The following is an 11,215-nucleotide window of genomic DNA, read 5'->3' as shown; positions in this document are numbered from 1 at the left end:
GGGGCCCCGGGTTCAATCTCTAGTTGGGGAACTAAATCCTGCATGCTGCAACTAAATAATCCATATGCCTCAAAGAAGATCAAAGATCCTAAGTGCTGCAACTAAGACCCAATGCAGCCAAATAAAAATTTTTTTTAAGAAATTGGAAATAGCCAAAAATTTAGAACTTGCAGAGATTAATTAGTATCTATGAACCCCTGGGAAAAGAACTTTACTGATCTAAATCATGTCAGATTGTCTATTCCTCATACAGTCTCCTTTAGCCAGTGGAGCGTAATGTAGTCAGGGCTCTTTGCTTTGTAATGCAAACATGGCTGCTAGAGGCCCATCCTTGTAGCCTACAGTTCTCAAAGAAGATCAGTTATATTCTTGGCAAAGATTCCAAAAGGTGTCTACCACAGACCAAAACAGGAATAAATGGGCAGCCTGAAATTGAAAAGCATATAGAACAATGGACAAGTTCAAGAATTTTCCAACAGAGGAACTGCTATTTAAACTATTTCAAGCCTAAACTTAAATGGCACTCCCTCAAAGAAGCCTTCACTGATACCCAGCACCAATTAAAATTATGTTACTCCATTTTTATCTTCTGTGGCACTCTCTTCCTTTGCAGCACCGTTCACAGTTTATAATTAAATATTTATTTGTCTCCTCTCCAAAGATCATATCTGTTTACTGCTATATACATAATGCCCTGGGCATATTTTTTGGCATTCAATAAATATTTGTTGAATGAATACAAAAGCACAATAATTTGTTCATCAATGTGAGACTCATATATGAATTGGCATCCTAATCAGGCTATCCTGGAGAAACATCTCCATCAACACTCAAATCACCTGGAGGCACTAAAACTCACTGAACTTTTTTGTTACATAGCAGTTGTAAGAAATAAGACCCAGTCTTCTGCTTCCTTTTATTATGTTCCTAGCTGGCTGCTAACTCTTCATTTTTAGTTCCCAAGGTTTCTTTGTGAAGAGCCCTTGAGCCAGTTCCTATAAAGTGCCCACTCAATTGGCCGAAAGCTCAGAGAAAACCTAAAAGTTCAGGACATCATCAAATTAGGGGACCAAAGTGTGTGTGTTGGGGGGGGCGGTAATTGGCAGAAGTGCTTTCGTCATAATTGTCTTGACTATTTTCTACTGTAGATTACATTCCAAATGAACCTATAATGTGATTCTTGGGAGTAGTTTGCAATCACCATTGGCCCAAAAGGAGCCATCTACATGACCCGCAGGGTTTAGGAAAGAATAATATTAATGCTTCAGCCGCTCTTGAAGTACCAACCAAGGTTGTATGTGAAAGATGTGGTTCAAGGGCAGGGGCTCAGAAGGGCTTGTTGTTCAGTCACTAGGTCATGTCCAGCTCTTTTCGACCCCGTGGACAGCAGCATACCATGCTTCCCTGTTCATCACTATCAGAAGAGCTGCTTTCTTGGTAATACTGAGTCCAAAGACCTTGGCCCTGAAAGTCACAACCTAAAAGGAGGCACAAGGTAGAGACCTGAGACAAAGCAGATGGTCCTCCAACTCTGATTCTAATCATTATCCCATGACTCTTAACTCCAAGTTCATACCCTTTCATCATTATCATTCATTCTAACCTGATGTTAGTCCCAATGTTCAATCCAAATTCTAACCTCAGTCTTTATCCTCATCCTAATATTATCTAAAATTTAATCCTAGATTGTAAACCTAATCTCAACCCTAATACTCAGAGCTTAACAAGGCTCCTTGCCTTCCCACTGTCTTATTTTCCCTCGCTCTTCTTTCTTGTATCCTTCTTGGCCCTGACCCACTCCAAGAAACAGAGAACTCTCTCTGAACCACTGGGGAGATTGGGAACCAGTTTCATTAATCCTAAAAAAAGATCCTTGGGCTTTCAGGAAAGAGAAAGTGGATGAGTCTCTCACCTGCACAGGACACAGAAATCCTCCACAGTCACAACATGGCCTGTGGCCCAATTCAGGAGCTGCTTGGCCTCTGAAAGCCCAGGGAAAAAAAAAAAACACAGTCCAAGTATAGACTCAAGAACCTGTGGCACAGCTGGCCAAGAGCAGGAGGCCTGACACCTTTCTGCAAAATGATCAGGTTAGATTAGAAGAGTGGCTGGCAAACCATGTTCTCAGAGCAAGAATTCTGGTTTCTGCTCTCCTCCCTCATTTGAGTTTGGTTTTCCAAAGGAAAAAAAAAAAAACTTTTTTCTTTTTTTTTAAGTCACTAAGCCAGCCCCTCCCTGAGCTTCCTTCTTGCCCTCAAGTTTTCTGATGTGCAGTTGATTCTTTTAGTCACTTACGGTCCAGTTGGCATGGATAAACTCTCAGAGCCAAGGGAAAAGAAGAGCAACCAAGCATACCGTCTCCAGCTCTTCTCAGGAAACTAAAAATAAATAAAATGAAGAGTGTGACGGGGAGGAGAGGGGAGGAATGGAGAAAATGCTGCCATTTCACGTCCTCTGTCCTCTTGCTCGTGAAGCGATTGCTGATTTCCCTGCTGCTCACACCCGTCTTGGTGTGAAATTTGATTTTTACTGACTTTGAAATTTCAAGAATGGGAATATTGTTTTTCCCAGAAATACTTGACCTTTGTGGAGAAAAAAATTCAAATGATGAGAAAGTAAAAGTTCTTCCTAATACCACCCCCCTCCTCAGAGATATGCTTTGTTAACAGTTTGGTATATAGCTTTCCAGGCTTTTAATTTATATGTGAGTATATAAATGGGGTCATTCAACACATAGCATATTCTAGCTGATTATTTTTAACTTAGAAATATGTCTTGAACATCTTCTATAATATATGCATATAGCTTTGCCGTATTGTATAGCTAAATGTATTAGGGTTCTCCAGAGATATATGTGATATATACATATGTATATACATGTACATACATATATGCATGCGTGCTTAGTCACTCAGTCGTGTCCGACACTCTAGGGCCCCACGAAGTGTGTAGCCTGCCGGGGTCCTCTGTCCATGGAATTTTCCAGTCAAGAATACTGGAGCAGGTTGTCATTTCTACTCCGAGGGATCTTCCTGACCCAGGGATTGAACATATATATACACATATATATACACACACACATATATATATATATATACACATACACATATCTTCTATCTACTAATGGCTAATATAATATGAAATCATATATAAAAATATATATAATAGCCATATATGTGAGATTTTATTATATCTATAAAGTATAATCATATATATTGTTATTTATTCATTTATTTATATTTACCATGTATGTAAAAAGAGATGTGTTATGAGACGTTGGCTCATGCAATTACAGACACTGAGAAATCCCAGGATCTGTAGTCAAAAGGCCTGAGGACCTGGAGAGCCAATGGCTTAAGTTCCAGTCTGAACCTGAAGACAGAAAACTCATGTCTCAGTTCAGAGACCATCAGGCAGAGAATAAATTCTCCCCTGCTCAAATTTTGATCTATTCAGGCCTTCAACAGGTTGGATGAAGCCTCCCAGTTGGGGAGGGCAATCTGCCTTACTCACTCTGATTCAAATGTTAATCTCATCCAGAAACACCCTCACAGACACACCCAGAATGTTTAACAAGATATCTGAGCACTCCATGGCCAGGTCACATTGACACATAAAATTAAACTCTCTGCCTGATGGTCTCACACTAAAATGACAGGCTACAAAATCAAGTTGCCTGAGTTGGAATCAGCCTCCTACCAACTATAAGATGAGCCTCTAGGGGAGTTCCTTAGCCTGTCTGTGCCTCAGTTTCCTCATTTATTACTGGAGTGCTTTTCACATGCCTAGTTTCTCTTTGATGGCCCTACTTTTCCTGTTCCCAGGCCTTCTCAGAGATGCACACACGAACTAAGCTTTGTTAGGAAGCCCTAACCTCTGACCATAGAAATTCAGATTAGCTCATGGAGAACCAGGGCCATCCCTGGCCTGACTTGCTGTCTTTGCCTTCTGATAGCAAGTGTCCTTGGGCCCATGTAAGCCCAAGAAGGGACCCTCCACGTGGAACCAGGCCACCAAAAACCAAAACAAACACACAAACAAAATGTCTTGAAAGACAACTAGGTCCAGCTTTCTACTTTTTTTTTTTTTTCTTTTTCTTTTTTTTCAGCTTTCTACTTTTATAAAAAATTTTACAAGGAATCTTCCCCAATAGTCCTGTTAATGTCTTGGATAAATTTTTTAGAAAAAGAATTGCAATACCATTTAACATTTGTTTGTTTTCAGTAGTTAGGTCATGTCTGACTCTTTGCAAAGCCATGGACTGTAGCCCTCCAGGCTCCTCTGTCCATGGGATTTCCCAGGCAAGAACACTGGAGTGGGTTGCCATTTTCTTCTCCAGGGGATCTTCCTAGACCAGGGATCAAACCCATGGCCCCTGCATTGGTAAGCAGATTCTTTACCACTGAGCCATCAGGGAAGACCAATTTCCCTCCAGAAAGGCTGAACCAATTTATATTCCCTCCAACAGTGAGTAAGGAGGCAGATTTCCCAGCACCTCAGTAGCACTGGGATATCATTACTCTTTTTAATCATTGCCAAGGTCAAAGGTAAAAAATGGAAACCCAATGGATGTTTTAATTTGCACTTTTGGGTTATTAATGAGGACTAGATTTTTTTTATATCATACTTTTATATCATATGATAAAAAAATAATTGAATTTGAATCTGGGTTTATTTTTGTCTGCATCATCTATTTATAGCCTTTGTCAATTTTTCTACAAGGATTTTTTTTTTTTATTTAAGACATTTATGTTGGGACTCCCCTAGTGGATAAGAATCTGCCTGCCACTGCAGGAGATACGAGCTCAATCTCTGGTTGGGGAAGATCCCACATGCCATGGAGGAACTTAGTCCACACGCCGTAAATATTCAGCCAGTCCTCTAGGGCCCGTGAGCCACAACTACTGAGCCCCCGCATTCTAGATAGAGCCCATACTCCGCCACAAGAGAAGCCACTGCGGAAGAGTAGCCCCCGCTCACTGCAACTAGAGAAAAGCCCGAGCAAAGCAACCAAGACTCACTGCATCCAAATATAAAAGAAATTTTTTAAAAAAGACATTACTAAAAAATAAAAATAAAAAAGACATTACTGTTGATACTGAGAATATTAACCTTTCATCATATATACGACAAATTATCTCACTGCTATTTATTTCTTAACTGTATCTAGACTTTTGGTTTTCAGGAGTCTAAAATTCAGAGGAACTCCGCAAATGAATTTTGGCTAATGTTTGAATTGCCAACATAGACACTTCTTTCTAGAGGGCTCTAGTTTATAGGTTTAAAAAAAAAAAGGGAAAAACACAGGAAATTGGAGGAGACGGTGGGGGGGGGCGGAGTTGGGGGGGCAAGCACTGAGGGAAACCCCATCCCCCCAGGCCCCGAACCCCAGCTCATCTCAGACAGGCTCAGCTCTGCCTCCTTGGGTCAGCCCAGCTCCTCTGCGCTCAGGTGCCAGTCCTGAGCTCCCTGAGGTGACTTGCCCGGGATCTGCCTCAGCCTTTCTGATTTCCTGTCTAGAGATGGAAAAACAGCCGGAAGTAGTGGCAGCATAGTTCTGTCAGCCCCCAGAGATTGGCCTGAAGTTCCCCATCAAGTCTGTTGCTCAAGTTCGCAGACATAGTATCTAGCAGAGAAGAGCACCACATGCAGCCAGGCTGGGCTCCACGACCCAGTGGGAAGAAACAAGGGCCTGTGAGGAACGTGGAGTGGTTAGGGAAAAGGCTTAGAATTCATTGTTAGGTTGAAATTAGGAAGAAAGCCAGCATTGGAAAGACTAGGCTGTGGAGTCAGGAGAAGGAATTTAGAATAATACCAAGCAGAACTGGTGGCTTAGGTAAATGGTTATGATTGGGGAAGAGGCTTAGATGTCCAGGATGGGGTTGAAAGGCTAAGGCTGGTGTCTTAGACTGGATTCCTTTCCCCCCACAAAAACTAGCCCTGAAACAAGCATTAGGAAATACAGAGAATACTTCTAGGGTTGGTGAAGTGGCCAATAAAGGGTGTGTCATCAAGCAGCTATCACTGGGAGTAGCTAGAGCTCAGTGACTAGTCCTACAAGAACTTGATAAAATCACACTTTGGTGGTATCCCATCACACCTTAATGGTATCCCATCGCACCTTAATGGTATCCCATCTGAGGGAGGGGAGGCTGAGTATTTACATTTACCTTCTTCTCTGCCTTGTGCTGGCAGAGCACAAAAAAAAAGCTTTCAGAGAAAGCCTTCAGGCAAAGAGGTGCAGAGAATGGCCATTGGAAGGTAATGGGATCATTCTGAATTGGCCTATCCCAAGAGATATGGATGGGGCACCTACAGTGTCTGCCATAGCTGGAACAGTGTGTGTGTGTGTAGTTGTGGGGAGGGAGGGTTGATATTTGGTAAAATTATCCAGGGGTTTCTTCCTAAGGCTATGATTAATCCAGTAAAGCTAGTTACCTTCTGATTAGGAGCTAGGGAGCAGAGATAAGGTTACAATAGGATTAGAGAATTAGGGTCTGTTAAGGGCACTCAGAGGCTACTCATCACATCCATCCAGAGTTACCCAGCTAGTAGTTGATGAGCCGGGGCAGGATTGTGGCCTGGTCTGTGTTACTCCAAAGCCCATTAAGAGGACAGAGTGCAGGCTGGCCTAGGGAAGGGGGGAGGTACCCGCTGGACCCTTGCTGCCCAGGCTTCTTCCCTGCAGCCAGGGAACGGGGCGAGGAGGAGGCTGCGCATCTGCCATCTGTTCTCTTGGCTCCACTGCCTGGCAACTGCCCACCCATGTCTGCTCCCTGCTCTGGAGGAGGACCATTCCTCCACAGCCCATCAGGCAGGACGAGGAACGGTGGCCCAGCCAGGGCCACGCCGCATGATGGATTCAATGATTATGACTTTCTGATGTGGAGGCTGCTCAGTGGTGCAGCAGACCCAGTCCCATCTGCTGCATCTTTCTTTAGAGAGCTGCCAGAAGGAAAAATCTGCGTACTGCTCATGCTGGTAGGAATGTGTTGTGTATATACACAGGCACAGGTGTGCACACAGGTGTGAACCTGGGTGTGTGTGGCATGCATGTGCACATGTGCACCCAGGTGTGGAGTTCAAAACCATTGCGGTTCTATTTCCTTCTCAGAGTTCATTTAGCAAATAAGTCATTGGTGAATAATAATGTGATCGTTTTTTTGGATAATTTCCACCTACCAGTAACTCTGGAAGGTGCTTTTTTATGTACCTTGGTTATTGTGGTAAATATAAACCTTAAAGCTACCATGCAAGAGAAATTTTATTTTCTTCATCCTGCAGATGAGGAGACTGAAGTTTTGGGGGCTAAATTAGCTGTCCAAAGACTTAATTTTTAAGTGGTAGATTCAAGATTTGAGGGCTTCCCTCATAGCTCAGTTGGTAAAGAATCCACCTGCAATGCAGGACCCCAGTTTGATTCCTGGGTGGGGAAGATGCACTGGAGAAGGGATAGGCTACCCACTCCAGTATTCTTGGGCTTCCCTTGTGGCTCAGCTGGGAAAGAATCCACCTGCAATGGGGAAGACCTGGGTTCGATCCCTGGATTGGGAAGATCCCCTGGAGAAGAGGAAGACTACACACTCCAGTGTTCTGGCCTGGAGAATTCATGGACTGTATAGTCCATGGGGGTCGCAAAGAGTCGGACACGACTGAGTAACTTTCACTTTCACTTTCAGGATTTGAGACCATGACCCTGATTCCACGGTGCGTGATAACTAATTTCCATCTCCTCCCAATCTTCTCAGGATGAGAGTGAACAAATTACTGCTACACTTGACAACAGGAACCATTCATATTAAATTAATGTTGAAAAAAAAAAATAAAAATAAAAAAAAAATAAATTAATGTTGAGCAAAAGGAGTCAGATGCAATACTTGACTCCAAAATGCACAATTCCATTAATGTAAAGCTCAAAATCAGACATAACTGATCTATGCTGTATGGGGTTAGGAGAATGGTTACCCTTGCAGAGGGCAGGGGATTATTGGAAGGAGGCACTAAAGGGACTTCTAGGGGCTAGGAATAAATAATATAGCATTTCTTGACTTGGGTCCTGGTTACACGGATGCATTCAGTTTGTTCAGATTCGTTAATTACATATGTATGATTTGTGCACTTTTCTGTTTGAATGTTGCACCTAAAAAAGAGCTCAAAATGGAAAAAAATATATATATTTCCAGGGGTTTTGAGAAATTCAGAGAAAGAAAGCATCCCAAAACCCGCCCTTGGGATGGGGGCCTCAGGAAGCCCCTAGGCTATGGAATGGGGAGGGGGCTTAAGGTTAGTGGACTCCAAGCTGAGTGCTCTAGGGTGCTGGCAAAAAGGCACGATAAGGATCTAGGAGAACTAGTGATAGTTCTGAGTCTATAGACCAGGACACAACAGAAACTTTCAAAGGTGGTTGTTATGTAGTGGCCAAGAGAAGATTGTGGCCTTTGACTGTGGCTCAACAGACCCAGGTGGATGTCCTGGCTGTATCCTCTGCTGCCCAGAGAACTAGATAGAGTTGTTCATCCTCTGGGAGTTGGTTACCTCCCCTGTGCAATGGGTCACTGAGACCACAGCCTGCTATGAGTATTAAATGATGTGATATGGTTAAAACACTAGCACAGAACACGGTGCCTGGCAGGCATTCCGCAAAGGTGTGTTTCAAAGGTGGAAGAAAAGCCGCTCTGGAATCTGAGAGCTCCCTCAAATATCAGGAGGTCTGGCAGGTGGAAGATGCCGCACATTCACCCTGGGAATCTGAAGCCAGAACAGAGTGATGTATCATCCATGAGTTAGGACCTGGTCTGTGATGGGAGGGAAGAAGTCAGATCAGCGGTGGCAGTGGAGGCAAACTGATCCACTGTGCATCGAAAGTCCTGCTGCAGAGATTCTAGGAAAGAGACCCAGAAAAGGATCCCGGCTTAGGGCGGCAGGGAGAGGTTTCTAGATTAAGAGCCTGGCCAGAGAGGAAATTTGGGGGAAAACTACCTGATTTAATGGAGGCTTATGAAACTGTGTGCTGTGAGTTCTTTCTCTAGGAAAGTGTTTGGAGTCTACCCCTCAAATTTTTTCCACAACATACAGAGATGGGTAAAATTTGTCCTAAAAACTGGTGAAGGAGGACTTCCCTGGTAGTCCAGTGGCTACGATCCCGCATTCCCAGTGCAGGGGGCCTGGGTTCAGTCCTTGGTCAGGGAACTAGATCCCACATTCTGAGACCCACTGCCGCCAAGTAAGTAAACAAAGACAATAAACTGATGAAGGAACCAAGTTTGGCCAGACTAAGAGCGCATGAACCCTCTGAAGACACAGCTGACAGGTGAGGTATCTAAGCAAGAACTTTCTGACTCATCCCCTAACTCAACTGCCAGCTCCCCCAAGAGGCTTCCTGCCCAGGGCCCCACTGAGAAATCTGCACTTTCTCTTTCATGCTCCTGAGGCAGACTCCACACACTGCGTGGCCTATGGGACATGCTACCTGGAGGAGAGAAACAGGCCTGCATTATTTTTCTGCTTATAACGTAAAACCCAAATAATAGTCTTAAACACAACAGCAATTTATTTCACCTTCATTTAAGAGAAGTCCAGAAAAACGTGTGCTTTAAAAGGTACCATCAGTGACTTCCCTGGCAGTCCAATGGTTGAGGTTTCGCCTTCCAGTGCAGTGGGTGTGGGTTCGATCTCTGGTTAGGGAGCTAAGATTCCACATGCCTTGTGACCAAAAACCAAAACATAAAACAGAAGCAATACTGTTATCAATTTCAATAAAGACTTTTAAAATGGTCCACGTCAAAAAACCCTTTAAAAAATAGATACCATCAGAAACATGAAAAGACAAGCCATAGACTGGGAGAAAATATTTGCAAATCATATATTTGATAAAGGGCTGGAATCTAGAGTCTATAAATAATACTTGAAACTCAATAATAAAAAGACAAACAATCCAATTTAAAAATAGACAAAGGATTTGAATAGACATTTCACCAGTGGAGATATACATATTAGTCATTAGAAAAATACAAATCTAAAAAAGATTGGATATGTGTTTGTGTATAACTGATTTGAACTGTGGTGTTGAAGACTCTTGAGAGTCCCTTGGACTGCAAGGAGATCCAACCAGTCCATCCTAAAGGAGATCAGTCCTGGGTGTTCATTGGAAGGACTGATACTGAAGCTGAAACTCCAGTACTTTGGCCACCTCATGCGAAGAGTTGACTCATTGGAAAAGACCCTAATGCTGGGAGGGATTGGGGGCACGAGGAGAAGGGGACGACAGAGGATGAGATGGCTGGATGGCATCACTGACTCGATGGACATGGACATGAGTTTGAGTAAACTCCGGGAGTTGGTGATGGACAGGGAGACCTGGCGTGCTGCGATTCATGGGGTCCCAAAGAGTCAGACATGACTGAGCGACTGAACTGAATTGAACTGAACTGATAACTGATTCACTTTGCTGTAGAGCAGAAACTAACACGAAAGTGTGACTCAACTATAGTGCAATAAAAAATTTAAAAATTAAAGTAAATAAGCTGCAAAAATATATTGTACAGAACAAGGAATATAGCCAACATTTTGTAATAATAATTTAAAAACGACAATGAGATACCACTCACAATCACTAGAATGCCTGTAAGCAAAGAGCCAGACATTAACAGGTCCTGGAGAGTATGCAGGAAAATTGGACCGCTCATACATTGCTGAAAGGAAGGTAGAAAGGGTCAGCCACTTTGCAAAAGAGTTTGGCAGTTTCTTAATAGGCTAAACATTTGTTTACTATACAACTCAGCAATTCTACTCCTAGAATCTACCCACCAAGAAAATGAAAATATATGTCTGCACAGACTTGTAGAAAAATATTCAAATAGCCAAACAGTAGCCAAAAAGTGAAAATAACCCAAATATTCATTAATTGGTTAACGATATATCTGTCTATTAGAATATGATTCAGCAGCAAAAGGAAAAAAGCACTGGTACCTGCTACAATGTGGGTGAATGTCCAAAACATGCTCAGGGAGAAATGCAGACGTCGACATTTGTATGATTCCATCAATATGAAACGCCCAGAAAAGGCAAATCCATAGAGGAAGAAAGTAGATTTGTGGTTGCCAGAGGCTGGGTAGGAATGAAAGCAAATGGGCAGAAAGGTTGTGTTGAGGATTGCACAACTCTGTAACTTGTTAGTCTGGTGGTTCTCTAGTGTTTGTTTATTTTTATTGAGGTA

This window comes from Cervus elaphus, chromosome 7, assembly GCF_910594005.1.
Source record: "Cervus elaphus chromosome 7, mCerEla1.1, whole genome shotgun sequence".
Taxonomy (NCBI): domain Eukaryota; kingdom Metazoa; phylum Chordata; class Mammalia; order Artiodactyla; family Cervidae; genus Cervus; species Cervus elaphus.
The sequence above is the reverse complement of the archived record's forward strand: the minus strand, read 5'-3'. Positions refer to the sequence as shown.